Below are 7,573 nucleotides of genomic sequence, written 5' to 3'. Positions count from 1 at the left end.
TTGCTCTGATGAAACTAACTCAGGAGTGAAACTGTTGGCCTTGAGTGATCTTATTTAAGCCTTGTTGAAATTATTTCAGTGCTTGGTGCATTATTACTATTTCTTTGCAGTGCCTGACCTAGTCACATTCGTGTGTGTCCAAGATAGAGAGGACTGTTACTTTGAAGACTTATAGATTTTACAATAACCTCTTATTCCAATAACAAATAGACCCAGAACCTTAGTAAAAAGTTTGGCTATTGTAGTTTTCTATGGTAGCCATGTTTTTTTTTTCCTCAGTTTTTTTTATGTTATTTTTCTTTTTCTTTTCTTTTTTGCCAAAATTGTGCTCAATGAATGCTGCTAAGAAACTTCAGACTCAATGCCAGCTCTAGCACATAGGTGGCATCGACAGTAAAACCTGACCAAACTTTGTATCAGTGGTTTTTGGTCAGCTAGCTAAGTTGTTTAACTAGAATTTGTTGTGTTGTTTGGCAGTTCCTCCATACAGTGCCCTTCCTTGACCACCATCATGGTAGCTTCACTTACTTTGTTAAAAGGGTTTTGGATATCCTTTTAATTACATCTTGTCTTATTCTGATCTTTTGATATTGTATGAAGTCACTTTGATATCCGGTATCTCTGTGTTTAGGACAGAATCACTACGTCTTGTGTCTCATGTGAACACTTTTTCAGAATTGTAGCACTCAGTAGCACTGGGGTTGCCACATTTTAGCCTTTGTGATAACAGACACTGAGATTCCCATTCATCATATGGATCCCAGTGCTTTTCTGAATATTTACAGAGTATTGTATTCTGAATGGTTGGATAGATGTTCAGTGTCAAAAAAGCAAAATCGTGTTACAGTAAGACTGCTACTTTAGCAAGGTTGTCCTGTGTCTTGGGTACTGTTGTCTGTTGCTTAGCAACATGTGTGGAGAACATAGTTGCTGTTTTTAGGACCACCTCCTTGTTACCATGCTGACCAGTAATGGGGACATCCAGTAATGACTGCCTTATGTTCTCTCAGTGTGTCGTAGGTTCATAGGTAATGGTGAATGTTTCAGCCTTTTGGCGATCACTCTCTCCCTCTGGGATGGCAAATCATTTTATTGTGAGATGGATTACTCTAACTAATTTATAAGTAAAGTGTTTTCTAACTGAAATGCGCTTTGTCTTCCGTTTTCTTTTTCTCCATCGTTATCTTTGTATTTAATCCACTGAACCCCAAGCGGTCACATTTTTACTCACTGTGGGCTCATTTTTCACTGCACTTTAAAGTACTGCACCTCCACTGAAAGTGAGTACAATCATGGTTAAAGTAGAGAGAACTTTCCAGAATGTCTTCTGTGCAGTATAATATAGTTACAATGCTATAAATCCTAAAAAAGAAAGAAATTGAATTTCTTTGATTCTTTGATTCACAAAACATTTTTCCAAGTGCCCACAGGTATCACCAACGTTGGAACAATGTGTGACTCTACATACTATGGATATTTCACTACTCACAGTTTTAATTAGTTTCCATGTGTGTCTCCTATCTGTTCTGTGAAAGCACAGCCTGCAGTTCATCCCCTTTCAGCTGTAAAGTCGTGCAATTGTTGCCATGTGGCTGTTGGTCACAGCTGAGTCATTCATTGTTTCTCAGGTGTGCCTAGGAGCACATATTTGTTTCTGTGTGTTTATAAAAGTGTGGTCAGAACTATGTTTTTGTTTTGGTTAACTTCTTAATGTAATATCAACTATTTTAGATGCAATATCACAAATCAAAGGTTAGACTTAGATTATTTTCCTGATGGCACACCACATCACAGAGGAGTAGTTCAAGGACTCTTAGAAAGTTTAAAAGATGATTGTATTTGTTTTTACAGTTCCTGGCTCTAATAAATGGTGTGATATTGGCGATCATTTTAACATGATTTTCAAACTTGGCAGCAGGTTTTTGGGTTCAGAGGGTTAAGAACACAAATGAACAGCATATTTACTATTTGATTAAAGGGTGTGGCATAATAAAGACGAGAAACAGAGATTGTCTTTTGATGATGCTTTTAATCAGGTAATATGATGAAGAGAAAAGAAAAGAAATGAAAAGGTGAGTATAATTTGTGTCACAGCGAACAGGATGGAAAGAGATGTTAAAAGTTGATTNACATAGGTGGCATCGACAGTAAAACCTGACCAAACTTTGTATCAGTGGTTTTTGGTCAGCTAGCTCAGTTGTTTAACTAGACTTTGTTGTGTTGTTTGGCAGTTCCTCCATACAGTGCCCTTCCTTGACCACCATCATGGTAGCTTCACTTACTTTGTTAAAAGGGTAAAAGACTTAGATTACTTTCCTGATGGCACACCACATCACAGAGGAGTAGTTCAAGGACTCTTAGAAAGTCTAAAAGATGATTGTATTAGTTTTTACAGTTCCTGGCTCTAATAAATGGTGTGATATTGGCGATCATTTTAACATGATTTTCAAACTTGACAGCAGGTTTTTAGGGTTCAGAGGGTTAAGAACACAAATGAACAGCATATTTACTATTTGATTAAAGGGTGTGGCATAATAAAGACGAGAAACAGCGATTGTCTTTTGATGATGCTTTTAATCAGGTAATATGATGAAGAGAAAAGAAAAGAAAAGAAAAGGTGAGTATAATTTGTGTCACAGCGAACAGGATGGAAAGAGATATTAAAAGTTGATTCGAGTATGTCACTGGAGTGTAAAGTTAAGCCTTGTTCTGCTCGTCACTCCCTTCTTCCTTTTTCTCAGTGTCTGGAGAAGAGAATAGTAACACATCTTATTCTTTGTCACAGCCCAAAACATGTCAACACTGATGATGTCCAAACAATGTACATGTGTTTACAGACCTTTGAGCTGAATAGGACCCAGAACCAGAGTTTGGCTGTCATGGTCTGACCCCAGGTCTCTGGCTGTACGTCTATTGCAGGTACGGCGGCAGCGTGAGCTGGTGTCAGAGGCTGGGCATACCTGGACCTTGCACTGGATGTATACCGACGGTGTGGCATGCATGAACTGGAAGGCTTTAAATCTAAAACGGGCGTAGGGGCGAGTGCCACTACTGTAGGAATAGTAGGTGCTATCTGCACGACATCTAAAAGTAAAACAGAAACAATGTGATTGGAAAATACAGGGTGTGTTTTCACAACCCTTAACATGTAAGTAGTAGTGTAGTATAGCAAACAGTAGCGGCGGGTTACGGGATGCAGGGGCGTCGCCCCACAACTAATTACCAGATAAAAAGTAGAATTAGAATTAGAATAAAACTTTATTGAGCCCTTTGGTACAAAACCTCAGGGAAATTACTACACTAGAAAAAAACAACACAACACCAACACAAAACCAGCAGTAGCAAGTAGTTCTCAAATGCAATATTAAATTTGAATGAATTTTAACAAAACAATAATAAAATGAATAACATTCATATTCTTTTGCCATATTAACAATATTTGTATTAATAACAGATCTAAAATGAGTCTTTACTGCACGCTATAAGACTCATTTTTACACTTCCTGGATGCGGGGCGCTGGCCAAATAAGTCTAAAGCAAAAAAAAAACAAAAAAACGGCACAACCAAGGCAACTCTCATCTTACCCATCACGGACCAAGTAGTAAGACCTGCTGTGGAAATCATCAGGAGATGGTGAGGTCACGCAGGTGTCCAGAAAGACCACCATGCTGTTGTCATTCCCCCATAGTACCACTCCAACATACAAGTACTGGTTGAGTGACACCTGATAAGGATTTTCAGTGACCTGAGGGTGCAAAAGCAACACGTCAGCATTGTGTGTTTACAGGAGGAATTTAACCACTTTGCTACTTAAACACACCGTGTAGTAGAAGCTGCTGGATGTGTAGAAATACATGGTGGTGTTGAATCTGCCTGTGCCTATAATGCTGCTGTTGCCAGGATTATGGACAATATACATATTCTGGGACACCGAGTCCTTCTCCATTCGACAGTTGACGCTGAGCTCGAAGTGACTCTGGCGTGTGATCTCTTGGTCGGAAGTGGAGGAGTTGTAGGCACGGACGTTGTTGGCGTAAATAACTGTGCCATTGCTATTGATCTGTCCAACGTAGGGGATACAGAGAAATAAATGACTTGCATGTATATCCTTTCTGTGACAGTAATTTGCAGAAGAATTATTGAAAAATGCCATATGTTGTCAGTTCATTCCAGTAAGTGAACCAGCGTTACCGTTTTAACGCTGCCACAGCTGTTGATGGGGTAACTGAAGACCACCTCGTTTCTGGAATTGTAATACGGTCTGCAGCTGGGCTCATTCAGGTACAGATCGTGGCCTTCATAGCCCACAGAGGCCAAGTAATTCCTGTTGATCACAATGTTCATCTTGTCTGAGGAGCACTCCACTCGACCTGACACGGGACGGCATTCGCAAGACAAGTACAACACCGTGAATCACACACAAACAATACACAAAGTTTAGATGTTGGCCACTCCACTGGTGTTGGTTGGCCTGTTACTTTGGTTCCAGATGAAGTATTTCAACAAGCACCGGATGGATTGACTTTGGTGATCCTCTGATTCTTTTCTGTGGTGCCAGTGTAAAATTCACATTTACAGGTTCAAATGAGACTACTGAATGGATTATAATGAAAACTGGTACAGATATTCTAGCCCCCTTAGGATGAACTGTAGTAATGGAGCAATCACCTAACTTTTCATTTTGCAACAAATATGGTAAATATGAAAGAAACAGGCCAAAAATATCCTCTGGTTTAGTGCCTAGTGTGCATTACAAATGACTTTCATAGCAACTAAATTAATCCACAAGGGTCGTATATGATCAAATATAATCTCAGTATTTATACCTACTGTGGATTCCATTTTTACCTGAGCTTCGGTGCAGAGTGCTCATGAACTCAGCACTGAACCCTCGACCAACCAAGGAGCCATCAGTGCGGAAGAGCACGGTCATGTACTGGGAGGAGGAGTAGAACGAGGCTTGACTGCTGTTGCAAACTCTCCCCAAAAATCTCGAATGAATAGAAGAACCGTCGTAGACTTTGATGTAGTCACAGGAGCAGCAGCTGTCCAGTCTGGTATATGTTTTTGAAAATCAAAAAATCATTACCACAAATTCATAACTGCCCTCAGCTCAGTTATTTATATTAGTCTGTACTCACTCCATGTAGTTGAATGTGAGGAAGACTCTTTGGCTATGAGAAGCTTTGAGCTGCCAGATGCAGTAGGTGTAGTCTTGGTAGTGGTTGGGGTGGTTAGGGCTGGAGAAGGTGCCAGAGCCAAACAGCAAGCCTCCACATGGCTTTGCTGAAGGTGGAGAAGATGTCATTACAATGAACCATCATTGCCGCCAGCTAACTTTGCACACTGAGGATCCTACCTGTGGAAAATGGCCAGTGAGTTGTGGTTGAGCAGTAGGCTGTTTAAAGAAACAAACAAACAAAAAAAAGGTTTCAGAATTAAATTTTAAAAAACAAAAAAAATACACACGTGTGGTGAGATGTGCATTACATGATACTTCCAGTGGGAGTCATGACAACAGTTGCCATAGCACTACATAGTATTTAAGGTTTCCTTGAGGCGTGTGCATGTTCTTCCTTTTACCTGTGTGAGCTTTCTCTGGGTGCTCCAGCTTCCTCCCACAGTCCAAAGACACGCACAGTCGCTAAATTTGTGATTCGAAATTGTTCGTAGACGTGAATATGAATATGCAAGGTTGCCAGTTTCTTTGTGTTCTGCCTCTCGCGCTGCCTCAGCTGGAATAGGCTTCTTAACCCTCAATGGGATAAAGTCAGTATAGCTGATGGATGGATTGATGAAGTAGGGAAATTTTCAAGAGACAGGCAGACTAAATGAGGACAAAGTTCCTGCTCCTGAAGCTTTTAGAACCGGCAGCAAGAGCCTGTGTTTTACTGCAGGAAAATATTGTCATTTGCAGTCAGTGATAGCAAGGAAGCAAATCTACCAGAGCTTCTTGACAGATGGTTGAGCAGCTTCTGAAACCCCTATCCCCCCCTTTTGCCGCCATCAACTTTCAAACATCAAATGGCATGTTCAACCATTTCTACTGAATAACTTCATGAAACGGACAGTCTGTCACTCAAAGCCAATGACTCACTTCACAACCTGTATAGCAGCCTTACATACAGTCTGTTTCTTTGGGAACTTGTGGTATGGTAAGTCAGCAAATTCTAAAAGTCTTGCCTGTGGAATAATGTCAGAAGTAGTGAATTTTAGTGTGATTCCAAGTACTTTTCAGCAGACACTCTGTTCACTGTGTGCAGGGGCTTCTCTCATGAGCTTTGAGGGACAGAGTACTTACAGTAGTAGTCATGACAACAGTTGCCATTGTATCGACAAGAGCTTGAGCAGGAGCAGCTTCCCATGTGTCTGCCGCAGTTGTAACGACACGAGGGCTGAGCTGTGAAACAAGTAAGTGTTAAAACATATGAAACAACTAAGGGCACACCTGACTCTTACAAATTCAGTTTGTTGAGAGGTTTTCATACCTGTGGTGGGTGCATAAGTGCTGTAGTGGCAGTACCCTACATGACAGAGAAAGGAGAATAAAGTAATTTTAATTGATTTTTTAAATCATTTTTTTTTACTGTGTAAAACAAACATGATGGCACAGCAGCTGATTATTCCCCAAGTGTGAAAAACAAACATTGCCACACCAGGTCTGTATGAGCACTGAGGAATTTGACAGAGTGATTCCTTCAGCCAGAGAGGGGTGCAGAACAGCAACATAGCAACAGTTGCCATGGTATCGACAAGATCCAGAGCAGGAGCAGCTTCCCATGTGCATGGCACAGTTGTAGCAACACCAGGACTGAGACATTGGTTGACATTATACTACAGGCTAAGTATCAAATACTTCAACACTAGATGCAACTTGAAGGGTTTTTCTACATGTGGTCTCAGATGCCAGTTGTTAAAGTTAATGTTCCTCTCTGGTTAATTGTTAGACCCCCCAAAACTCATCTCTCTTTATCAAAGATACCCATTGAGTTTTGTTTCGTTTTTTGCTTTGTTTTTCTTTAAATGAACCCTTTCTACCTTAAAGTGAGTGAGACGTAACTACAATTTACAGATTCATTAAGTCACCACCTCTCTCTTCACCCCATCCCTCCCCAATCTCTGCAGGTCCACCACAGCATCTCACCTACAAACCAAATATCAATTCCAAAGAAGAATAATGAGAACAACCTGGAGCCCTTCTCTCCAGGTTGACGAGATTATTTTTAAGTTTGTTCCGTTTGAAACCGCAGAAGTCTGAATCAGTGTTTTTAAGAAACTGTCACCAGCATACTCCAATTTCAAGATCGGAAGTCCGAAGACATAGTGCTCACTGCACATTTCGTTCATGTCATGTCTTTAAAATAGAAATAGAAAAAAAAATAGAAATAAAATACATGGATGTGTTAAAAATTCTGTAGAGGGAATCTTTCAACAGAAAATAATGTCACACGTCATTCTTGGCACAGCATTAAACTACAAGGTTTTAGACTGCTTGCTCCCACAAGAGAGGGCTGCAGAGCCCGTGATACTGTTGATTTGTTGAACCTGGCACTTACAGCTGTAGTCATGGCA

Source organism: Stegastes partitus, unplaced genomic scaffold (assembly GCF_000690725.1).
Source record: "Stegastes partitus isolate 25-593 unplaced genomic scaffold, Stegastes_partitus-1.0.2 Scaffold708, whole genome shotgun sequence".
Taxonomy (NCBI): domain Eukaryota; kingdom Metazoa; phylum Chordata; class Actinopteri; family Pomacentridae; genus Stegastes; species Stegastes partitus.
The sequence above is the reverse complement of the archived record's forward strand: the minus strand, read 5'-3'. Positions refer to the sequence as shown.